This window comes from Pipistrellus kuhlii, unplaced genomic scaffold (assembly GCF_014108245.1).
Source record: "Pipistrellus kuhlii isolate mPipKuh1 unplaced genomic scaffold, mPipKuh1.p scaffold_m20_p_1, whole genome shotgun sequence".
In the NCBI taxonomy this organism is placed as follows: domain Eukaryota; kingdom Metazoa; phylum Chordata; class Mammalia; order Chiroptera; family Vespertilionidae; genus Pipistrellus; species Pipistrellus kuhlii.
Window position 1 is genome coordinate 9102197 of NW_023425404.1, and position 12730 is coordinate 9114926.

The 12730-nt window shown below is 39.4% G+C and overlaps 1 protein-coding gene across 15 annotated transcripts in view; it reads right to left on the reverse strand.

Moving 5' to 3' along the window:
* Positions 1-12730, reverse strand: part of NRXN3 (neurexin 3) — a 1462974-nt gene that overhangs the window by 1334198 nt on the left and 116046 nt on the right. The gene's annotated exons all lie outside the window — the stretch shown is intronic.

Here is a 12730-nt window from a genome sequence, read left to right on the forward strand (position 1 = left end):
ACCTATTAAATATAACTCCTATTAATTGTCTTAATGCAACAAGAAAATTCTCTTAACCAGTGGTGTCCCTTGTTAGGTGATGAAAGGGGGAAGGGGGGTTTGCAGTGATCAGAATAAAATAAAATCTTATTGAATCAGGCATTTGGTCTCACTTCATCAACTTAGACTAAGATCCCAACCATGCTTCCAGCTTTTGGTTTATGGATGCAAGAGATTAAGTCTGAAAACAAAAAATACAACAAAAATTAATGTATAATGACTAGTTATGTTTGTTTGAGCAAAAGTAAGCTAGAGAAGATTATCAGGCATGACACAGGATGATGAATAGAATACAACATACCCATTGGGACAGACTGTCATGGTGTCCACCATATCCCATTCCCTTTCCTCCTGGACACACTGATAGATTACATTTCCCACCTCCTTTGCAATTAGATGAGAACATGTAACTGAGTTTGGGCAAATAGTAAGTGGCACACACTACTTCCAGGCTTGACCCTTAAAAAAAAGTACACAGCAATCCTCCAATTGCTCATTTTCTCTCTCTCTCTCTCCCTCTCTCTCTCTCTCTCTCTCTCTCTCTCTCTCTCTCTCTCTCTCCTCCTCCCTCTCCCCCCTCCCCTCTCTCTCTCTCTCTCTCTCTCTCTCTCTCTCTCTCTCTCTCTCTCTCTCTCTCTCTCTCTCCTCCAAAACTTTAGTTAGCATTAAGCCACCGAGATTTGGGAATTCCTTGTTCTAGTAGCTATCCTATACCTCTTTTTTATCCTGTTTCCCAACCTCTCTCTGGGCTTTCGCATCCAGTAAACACAGTTCATTAGGAAACAAACCACAAGTAGCTGCCACAGCAACATCAGTATAATCCCAACCCCACAGGAAACTACTTATCTCTAGAAAAAGGCTCTCATGTTTTAAGTAGCATTTGGTACAGACAAAGCCCAAGAAAAGAAAGAAACTATATAAATAGCTTTTGGAATTCTTTATGTAGGTGTTTTCTTCCAACTATATTGTGAGCTCTGCTTTAAGAACAAAAACTGGTTTTTATTCATTTTGTGGATCCCTTGTGCTCAATCCTTATTAAATTCAATTATACTTTGTTACTGTCAACAGTGGGGGGAAGATATTACTCATTAAAACTGTAGCAAAAGCCAGACATCTTGTTATACACCTAACATGCGTTGGTTCATTTACTTCTCAAGTTAACCAAAAGTAAACTAATGTATTATTTACACTATATTATATGCAATATTACTTATATGTCTTATTAGGAATCTATAATAATAAAAGCGTAATATGCCAATTAGACCAGAAAGCTGAAAGACCTTCCAGACATCCTTCTGGACGACCTTTCAGACGAAGCCAGGGCTGCAAGGGCCAAGGCAAGCCACCACCGAGAGGGCCAAGCCCCTTGCAGGAATTTTGTGTATTGGGCCTCTAGTACACTATAATAATGTATTATTACCCCACACACACACACTTTATAGAAGAGGAAACTGAGGTTCAGCAAAATTAACTAAAGTGATACGTCATGTAGAATCAGTCTAGACTTTGAGGGCAGGCAAAACTAAGCTGATCTTGGTTGCATTACCAGTTTTGTCACTAGTTTTATAACCTTGAACTTCTGTCTTCCTGTCTATGAAAATGGGGAGAAAGCCACGCAGTCATTCAGATTTCTTTAGAGTGATACAGAAAATAAAGTTTTAAAATAATATTTGCCTTGGGCAGAGGAGGAACTGGTAGAGAAATTAAAGAATCCTTTCAGACTAGGTAGACCTTTCTCAAGAAAGAAGAGGTGCAATCAAGGGCCAGCAGAAAAAGCCAGTAAGCAGAAATGCAACCGTCCCCCTCCAGGGAGAGCAGTCCTGTCTCTATCCTCCAAATGGATGAAACAAAAATGCTTAAAAGGCTTCCAGGGACCCAGTTGGCCAGAAAGGGCATAAAGAATGCAAGGGAGAGTGAGCTTGTGAATCCTTAAATGTATTTTTTTCCTATTATTTTTGGAGGGAAGCCGACAAAAACAGGAAGGGATCTGGAAAGTTGACAAAAATCATTATTCACACAAATTACTTTAACCTTGCCTAGGCAGTGACCTTCACACTGCCACGGGTTTCATGGCATTTATTTTGACAGGAGCTGATTTCACTATTACACAGAGATATAGAGCACAAGATAATACAACTAAATCGCTCTTGTAAATATTTAATATCACTGCCTTTCTTTTTTTTTTTTTTTTTTTTTCCTTTTAACAAATCCTGATCAAAGCTGAACACACAGTAGAAAACACATTTTATTCTACCCTGGAAAAAAAGCTTAGTGTCCCTGCATTTATCTATCCAGTTATCCAAATGACTTTGACACTTGAGAGCCCTTGTGATCAAAACAGTCTGAAGGAAGGCTGTTTTGTAACAATTTAAGAACTGATTTTATGGCTGACCGACATCCCCCAAAGGTGCCTAATAAAACGGCACTACATTTAAACCATCAGACAAATTTGTTTTTGAAAGAAAATGAAAACATTAGCTTACAGACAAATATTTCTTACTTGAGAAAAAAATGAATTTTCCTTTTTAGTAAAAACAAAAATGTAAATAAAATTACTAAACTATTCTTAAAGGATGTGGGGAAACTAGTAAGCAACAGTTTGAAAATCAGTCCCAAGTGAATTTCTTCACAGACATCCCCTCTTAAAAACTGTCAACATGGGATAGTAAAAATTTAAAAAAAAAAATGGGTTTAAAAGCTTTTGCAAGTCAATGGGTGTCACCATCTTACATCAGCCAAGACAAAGCAGGGGACAGTGTTCAGAAGTGATATAGAGCATTATCCAATCCTGAAAGTCAGTGGAACTGACTGACAATTTCAAATCTGGTTTGGATCAGTTTCTTGGGGCAGTCAGGTTATTTAAGAGACAACCTTGTTTCAAATTCATTGAATTCTGATATTTTCAGAACTCTGATACTTCCAGGATATTTCCATAATGATCTCAGCAGCCTATAACAAATGCTACTCTCCCAGTGAAGATGACTGAGACAACTTTGTTGCATCTTAGAGGCAACTTGATGGGAGGGGAAAGAAAGGAGCATTAGAAGGTTTGGGTCCAATCCCAACATCGCTATGAATTATCAGTGTAGCGATAAACACTGCACGTATGCCCTCTCATAGGTTTTGTCATCCACAAATTTACTGTGGGAGGGTCTAAAGCAGGGGTGGGGATCTTTCTTCTGCCAAGAGCCATTTGGATATTTACAACATCATTCTTGGGCCATACAAAATTATCAACTAAAAAAATTACCCTGCTCTATTTGGTCAAACATTGAATTAACTCACCCCTAATGCCTTGGCAGGGCCAGGCCAAATGATTTTGTAGGCCTTACTGCCCATGGGCTGGACATTCCCCACCCCTAGACTAATAGAATTCTAAGTTATCTTTGAGCTCTTAAATTATATACTTCTAAGATTTGGGGAAGCAAATCAGCACTTTTTAAAACAGAACTCTGAGTTCAATATTTGTGTTGTCTGCATGGTTCATATAGTTTCATCAAGTAATATAAGGAAATCCCAGAGCTCTTTGTGCACACAAAAAGAGCAAAGACATCCATCAAAGACCTAAAGAACAAACAGGTTTTATCAGGATTACTTTTGGTTATTGTGAGAGGCTCTGAGGGAAGAGGCCAATTGTTCCCTCTTGCGATGGAGGTGCCTAAAGCCTTTCTACTCAAAGTATAATGGGATTTCGGGGAGGCGTGGGCTGTCAGTTTTACTGAATTCCACTAAGAGTTATTGGATCAGTGAGTCCTAGTGCCCATTCAACAAGCATGTACTGAGCCATTTCCACTCTGAGGCAGGCACTGTTACAGGCACTGGGGATAGCACGGTGAATAGCACAGATGTCGCCCATGATTTTACGGACCTTATATTCTCATGGACCACTAATTCCTTAGCTTCGTATTGTGCCATTTTAATTTGCACAGCACATTCACCAGCGTGATATCAATTATTGCCCAGACAAACCTACCATGTAGGCATTTTACTAGTACAGGTAAAAGACATGAGAAGCTGAAAGGGTTACTTTGTTCAAAGTTCCCAGACCTCTGGTAATATTGACAAGATGTACTTGTGATGATGATAACTAATGTTTCTTTATAGTAGATCCAAGTTCTAGCATGAGCCTTCCACATACGTTGTCTTGATGGCTCCTCCCAGTAGCCCTGTGAAGTGGATAGTATTGCTGTTCCCATTTTACTTTCTAGGATAATGAGGCTGAACAAGGTTAAAATGCTTGCAAGTGTCAGGCACTCATATTAGTGCTTCCATCCACATGCACCCTGAACGACCTCTTCTGATGTTTACCTCTGCGCTCTAATTATTCCCAACTTTGATCCCTGCATTTGAGTAATTCACACCTGGATATCTGGTTTTTCAGGCTCAATGGCCACATGCATCAATTCCTTTAGAACTTGGAACCTCACCCATAACAATTCTGGCCAAGGCCTTTGTAAATGACCGTTATTGGTCACTTGGGAAAATGAGGGAGAGTATGGCTGGCTCAGCAAACTACATCTCCAGAGACCAGATTAATAGCCCCAAGCAAATGGTCTACTACAGATGGATCAATGGCCACCACTTCATACTGAATGAACAGCACATAAATAGGACAAAGTCCTCGGCCTTGCAAAGAGAAAGCTCACAGCTGAGCCAATGATTTCTAAACAAAGCACAAGTAATTCTTTCCAGGAGGAATTTATTTCACCTACATGTTCAGGGTCCGGAAGAAAAGCCAGTGAGAGCCAAACCCCTGGAGCAATAGAATGAATGCCCTTAGGCAGACAGTGGAGGAGTGATCGCAATGGCTGCTCCCAAATTCTAAGCAAATAAGATTTAAAGTTCCTAGTGCTTTTCTCATCTTCATCTGAGATCAGCTGAGATCAGCTCTTCCTAGAGTTCCACAGGCCATTTTCCCAAGCATTGTGTGCATACACTCTATGGGATATCCGTGTAAGTACTTAGGTAATACAAACTGGAAGTGTTTCAACAAGACTAGTGTCTTTAAAATTGCAGTTCCTTTAACATCTGTGTTATACATTTTACCAGGAAGCTGTAATTTCCCCATTGAAACTAGCCCATCTAAAAAACTACTCCCAATCAACACAGAAAATGTAATTAAAAGGATTCTTGAGTGAAGGCAATCCAAAAGCCTCTTTCAAATTCTACTGACATTACAACTTATATTGGACTTGGAGAAGACTTCAGAATTATCTTGTCCAAAATCTCTCAACTGAATACTAGTTTTAATTCCAGCTATTCTCATCCAAGATGTAAAGTACACACACACACACACACACACACACACACACACACACACACACAAAGAGGGGTCCCGGGAGGGAGGGGTCCGCATGAAATAAATTTGGGTAACTTTGAAAACTACATTTTCTTTCTTAGAGATTCATAATTTGCATTGTCATAACAAAGGCTCTGAATAGTCCTATGGTTTAAAAATCTGTTTAATTTGTTTTAAATGTGCATTTTGAGGACTTACTTTACCCAGTACTTTTTTTTCTTGAAACATTATTAGCATTTCTCAAAATTCATTCAGAAGATGGCAATCTGGCTAAACATGCTATATAATATCAGAATCTGAAAGATGACAAACTTCTCTAAATTCACCCTCATTTATATTTTTCCTTGGAGCCATTTTGAAACCAGATGATACATTAGTTTTAAAGCAATATAATATTAAAAACCTCTTCAGTTCCTCTAGATTTGAATAAGTAAATGGTTAGTATTTGAGTTCCACAGTCCTCCCATCAACTGCATAGCACACAAGCTATGACAATAGACTACAAAACTCACATTATCAATTTCATGTTCAGAGATACCATCAAAAATTGGAGAATGTGTTTTCCAATGCATGTTTTAAGCCATTTAATAACTCTTAGCAGCAACATCAAGGAGCAACTGATCACAGTAGCAACACTAAGTTCAGTATACATATTTCAAGAAAATGGATCCAGAGCTTTTTCTACCTTTGTTGTTTGATACACATTGTATCTTGTCCTGGGAGAAGTATAATGCACACACACATGCACACTAGTATTTGCGGTTTTCCATTTATTTTTGGATAGTATCAAGGCAAAGTATTGACTCTCATTTCAGTAATGGATCTGCAGTCATTTGCCAAGCAGAGTCATTAGCTTATCTTTAAGTAAATATTTTGATTGTCAGTTAGCTCATCGCAAACAAGGTTCTTTTCCCAACACCCACTCCTAATGCAGCCAAGCCCCCTTGCACATCCCTCATTTAATAATCTGTGTCTGTGCTAAAATATAAAATCATCCTGAGGAAGTCAAAGTACAGGAGAAAAAAGCAGGCTTTCACCTAAAAGGGCTCCACAACACGGGACCTGGTTCTCTTCCAACCCTGGGGTCTTTACGCTGCTGCATTACCATAAAGCCTAGGAAACGAGCTATTACACGCCATCATCCCTCGTAACCGCGATCACAGAAAATAACACACTCACAAAACAGCATTAATTGTCCAAATTAGCAACCATTTCAAAGCAGCTGTTCTTTCACTCTTAAATAGGCTCCAAATTTCAAACCTTCTCTCTGTATTGATCTATTGCTCTTACACACACACACACACACACACACACACACACACACACAGGATCTGAAGCCAAATGAATTTTTAAAATTTTCCTATATTCAAAAAATCCACACACACACAACAAAAACACTGTTTACTAAGCAACATGTTCCACCCCAATGCTTGCTGTCATTGTTACAATCAGCTGGAACACTTCCAACCTGCACAGAAGCACTTGTCACAGCTCCAGGTGAAAGGGCTGTTTTTTATGGCATGTGGTGAAAAAGAGCAGTTTCTCTTTAAGAGTCAACAGTAAATTAACTTGCCCAAAAGAGTGAAATAATTAGCAGTTTAGTAGCTTATTAAAAGGATGGCAAAGGCCAAGCTGCCATCTGGGATCTCCAGTTTCTTGTGATTGTTATTATGTCAAGATGTGGAAGTTGCATTAGCTTTCATGTCACCACGCCTGCCCTTACTTTGCATGTAAATTTTAATGAAAGATGCGGCACTTTTAAAAAATCAGACGTCCATCAGAAAGTGTTATTAGTCTGGCTTCTTACAAAGCATATGGTCTTTTCTATTTCTGCTGTTGTACTTGCCACTAACTGCCTTAGGAAAAAAGAGAGAGAGAAACCCAATGATATCAATTAGCTTTTCTCTTTTTGCAGAGGGAAACCTGAACATCTTCAAAAACAGGGCCAAGCTACACCGCACCAAAGGGCAAATTTTTTGCCTCTGTGCACATACAATGGATCCCACAATGCTTCTGTTTCTCTTGAAGTTAATCCTATCACTGAAAATGAAACTGATCTGGTGTCTGCCTGCTGATTACTACATGGATACACACCGTTTTGTAGGGAGTGGGGAGAATAAATGTGTTTACTACAGATAAATGGCAGAACCTCATGGGGGTAATGGGAACACTGATTACCTCATTCTGTATGTATGGGTATATATAGGTTACAAATCTTTAAGCTGCCCGCATATGTGTGTGGATTTTATACACTTTACACAGTGTGTGTTAGCCCTCAATAAACAAAAAAGTAAATGAACAAATAAATGAAAACTTCCCTGCGTGTTTACAAAGCATATTCTCTTTTCCGAGTCTGAGAATTGAAAGGGTGAGTGATTTGACTAATTGAATTATTACCTGATAGTTTCTCTTTAAAACAAATTAATACAATTAATTTTAAAACTGCATACGTACTAATAAGTTGAAAACAGAACTTAGCTGAGACGTTAGAAGGAGAGGTGGCTAGTGCTATTTGAAAGCCTTTGCCAGACTCCTATGAACTGTCAGCAAGGTGTTAGAAGGCTGGTTCATCATGGCTTGGTCAGCCTGTGTCCTGAACACCTAGCGCTTGGCTCTCCATCAATATTTGTTCAGTGCTGAATAAACATTGCTTTCTAATGTGAAAGCTGATGGTCTGCTGAATTCAGATGCATATCACCTCAGAATGTATTATTTCCAGGGCACTAGAGATGGAAGCCACACGTGAAAACATACTCAACTAGTGTAAACTTATGAATATGTATTTGGACAAACTGTACCTATACCCAGATACACATCCACCATCCTGCATACCTGAGAAGTAGACCATGGTGTAAACAAGCTTCAGCACATAAGGAAATACACTTGGCTTGTTCTCCTAATAAATACTTTTCCACCATGCTAATGTTTTCAATTCTTTATAAATGAGATGTGTCATAAGGATAATACAATTTAATCCAAAACATCCTTTACTTGTAGGTGCTATCAAAATTTATATGTGTACATAGAAATCTACAGTTGAAAAGTATAGCTCCTATAAGAGTCAGTTCAAGTAGATCACTATTCACCCTTGAGAAGAAAATATTTTATTATATATATGTATATATATAATCTGTGTGTAATCAATAAATTCAAATGATAATTGTGTTGGAGATAAATATGGTGCTTAGAAATCTGAGAAATGCTTTCCTTTATGTATTGTCAACTAGAATTTAATTGAAAAATCCATTGATCCATAGTATATTTTATTAATAAACCTACTCTTCACATTCACACATTTTGAAAAAAATGTTCTAAGAAACAGCTGTTCTAAAAAACATGTCTTTGGTGTCCAACAAAAATTTCTAAACCAGGAAAAGGAGAAAGAACACTTTTCATATTTTTAAAGCACCATTTTAGAAACATCACTGTCAGAAACACAGAGTTGCTAAAATCGGGCAATTATAGTTATGTTTAAAATAAATCTTATTTTCCCCCTGCAGACTTTCAAGACATTAGAAGGAGGGGGGGAAAACATGGAAAACATGCTTCTTTAAGAAACAAAGTGAATTTATTCATTGTCAAGAGGACAAATCAGTGGTGGGTGAAAAACAGATGAGGCAAGAGATGGAGATGTAATATTGCCCCTATTTCATTATAATTGGATATTTATAGAGCACAGATGAGTTTATTTTCATAATTAGTAACTGGCATTGCCTTTACTAATTTGCATAAACAGTTGGCTATCAAAGCAGTAACTTATTTGCAAGGCTCTCAAGACCTAGCAGGGACAAGAGAAGGTTCAACTCCTCAAATCAACTTTTTAAATGTCATTAAACAGCAAAATAAAATCTACATAAAATCATGTTCAAGTTCGTGTAGCTTGATTATCTCTTTCCCATATGGCCAATGTTGACTAGTTCAGTTTTGGATAGCCAATAGTCAAATCTACACGGGGAAAACTATAATAAATAAATCAGAAGAGGTTTCTAAATTCTGAAGGATTAAAGGAGATCTCAGGTTCAATACTAACTAGTCCAGTAAATAGACAGTTCTATAGAGCAAAAGAAAAAAGAATTAAATACCCCCAGCCACCCTTACTACTCAAAAATAGTGCCAGTTCTTGGCAATTGTTGTCAGTTACTTCTCTTGCTAGTCATTCTCAACATTCTGATACCTTTCCCTTGCTTTACAAAACTTTCACCCAACACATGGATCGGGCTCCCTGGAATTAATGCCAAAGGCAGGACAGATTCCTAGTGCCCTGGCCACTACTATGAGCAAAGAGAAACTTAAGCAAGCACGCGCTAGTGACTACCTCCCACTATTAACATTCAGCCAGAAGTCTTGGAGGAATATTTTACATCGCACTTCTCCTTAAGCCAAAGGGCAAAAACTTGTGGTTCACTGGCCAAACCATTTGTGTGTGTGTGTGCGTGCCTTTTGTGTGCATTGATGTGCACATGTGTATATTTATATATTCATACAGAGACAGAAAGATGCCATGAGCTGACATTTTTATTTTTAAAATCCAATTCTGGGCTCCTCTTGAGGACCTGGTGACATTGGGCATGCATTCTTTCATGGCAGTCATCAGTTGGAGCAGAGTAGAGGCTGCTGCTGCCTTTGACAGGCTTTCTGATGTCCACTTTGCCACAGTTCCCACTACTCCCTATTGTTTCTCTTACACTAGGATTTTTCTAAGGATGGGATCTGCTTCTTTTTTAATATATTTTATTGATTTTTTTATAGAGAGGAAGGAGAGGGATAGAGCGTTAGAAACATTGATGAGAGAGAAACATCTATCAGCTGCCTTCTGGACACCCCCTACTGGGGATGTGCCCAAAACCAAGGTACATCCCTTGTCTGGAATTGAACTTGGGACTCTTGAGTCCGCAGGCCGATGCTCTATCCACTGAGCCAAACCAGTTATGGAGGGATATGCTTCTTGATGATACCTATTAGGCCCCTGAAAACATTTGAGTCTTCAACACCTACTCCAAGTTCAGTTTCAAGAGAAATTATTTGGTAACCCAACCCAGAATGGGCAATCCCCAAATTAACAAGAAAAGGGGCAGGGAGGTCAAAACACATTCTAGACACTTATACACAGGCTGGGGGGGGGGAAAATCAGATAAAAAAAAAAAAAAAAGCTGACCACAGCTGGCTGCTGAATAACTCCTTTGGTCAGCCACTTATGGTAAAGCCACATTTGTTTTTGGCTCAATGCAACCCAATGGTCTTGTCAATGTGGTGCTTATTGTTGTAGCCTAAATATGCTGTGAATTTCACAATTTCTCCCAATGCGAGTTTACTGCTTCGTGATAACTTTAAACAATGACAGAATCTGAGGCACTCTTTTTCTCTGACAAGCTGCTAAGAATAAATCCAAAGACCTTTCCCACTTTTATTCTGGGGTAATCAGCAGCCATTTCTCTCTGTCACTTGTACACACAGGCCAAGTTGAGGCCTGGGAGGAAGAGGGGACTGGCGACAGAACATATGACCTCACTCCATGACCCCTGGGGGCTCCTTCGCTCAGTTGGTTGGGGTGATAAGGCAAGCAGCAAGAGGCAGAGGTTGGTATACAACTCTGGACAAAGTACTGATCTAAGGGTGGTGTGGGTGACAGAGCTGGCCAAGACTCAGCCTCTGTCCTTTAGGGAGTGGGGGTGACTGAAACACATGAGTAATTCTGTTTCAAGGCAGCTTTACATGATTGAAACACATGAGTAATTCTGTTTCAAGGTACTTTATAAAAGAAGTACAAAGACTGGGGGACCTAGGAGGCTTGTGTCTTAAAGGATCACCCAAGGTCGTCCCTGGGTCCAAAAGAGGCCATCTAGTGTGGTTAGGGGCTCAGATGCTGGGTTTCTTTTCCACTTATTAGCTGTTTGACTTCAATTATTAATCTCTCTCCGACTTGTTCTAACTTATCCATAAGGCAATGCTAAAGTCATCACCTACCTCATAAAATGGTTGTAAGGATTCAGTGTGACAAGGTACCTAAGCACATGGCACAATGAATGGCACATGGGAGATAATCAGGGTCAGCAACAGTGGCCAGAGAAAGTAAATAAGATCCCATATGCAAAGCCTAAAACCATGAAACACATCTATCTTATGGGATGTTTTAGGTGATTAGAGAAATAAAAGGAGAGAGATGGGGGATTAGGGGGAGGAGGAAGGGTGTCTCAGAGAAGCCATGAGAGGAGGAACAGGTGACACAGCTCCATGAGCTTCAGAAAGGTTGAGTCCTGGGCAAATGAGGTTGCTTTGCCTATGAGGACAACCTAGAAGCCTCGGGTTTAGCAGAGTAGAGAAGTAGAGGTTACAGCTATATCTACCTTTTCAATCATTATTCCTCCTCATCATCCCCCTTTCTCACCTCCTTTCAAAAGGTACCAAACTCAAGCTGGAGCAAGGGTCCCCACAACAGATTTCTGAGAATGAACCCAGCCATGATTCACATAAAAAGAGCAGTAAGTTGCCAAAACCAGTTTGGCTCAGTGGATAGAGCATTGGCCTGTGGACTCAAGGGTCCCCAAGATTGATTCCAGACAAGGGCATGTACCTTGGTTGCGGCACATCCCCAGTAGGAGGTGTGCAAGAGGCAGCTGAACGATGTCTCTTTCATCAATGTTTCTAACTCTCTATCCCTCTCTCCTTCCTCTCTGTAAAAAAAAAAAATCAATAAAATATATTTTTAAATATATATATATATATATATATATATATATATATATATATATATATATATATATATTAAATATAAAAATAAAAAAAGAGCAGTAAGTCAACTAAGCCAAAGTGAAAGGACTGGGATGCTTCTGAGGTAACCATACAAAATTTTAAAAAGTCCACAAAAGCAGGAAACTCAAATAAGACATGGCCAGTCCACAGACTAGTCATCAAATCAGCATGTTCAATAACCTGTCAATCTCTCTTTCTTCAACGTCCTGCCAGAATTCACATTTCCTACTTCTCTTACCAGCCAATCTCGGCAGAAAGCAGGAGCACCCAGCTTCGCAGACACGGGGGCTGCAGAGTTGGTCAGGAAGAGGGGTAAACCAATGCAGATACATATTTATAATGTATCAATTAATTTCTCTCTTCACTCCTGAACTGCTATTCCAATATGAGCTGGTGATCCAGGTGCTCTGGGCTCAGGTCTCTGACAGCTTTGATTAAGAATGGATGAGTGAGCTGTGCTACCCGAAGTAGGAAGTTCTGAAAGGGCATTGGAGCAGCCGGCCTGCTCAGGTCCTCTCCTTTCTCTCCCTCCTCCCCCCACACCCGCCACCTACCTTGCAAAAGGTGGGCTCTGTGAGTTCAAATCCAGTATTATCTCTTTCTCCTTATGATGCATTGCCTCTCCTGTGTTCTTCTACAATC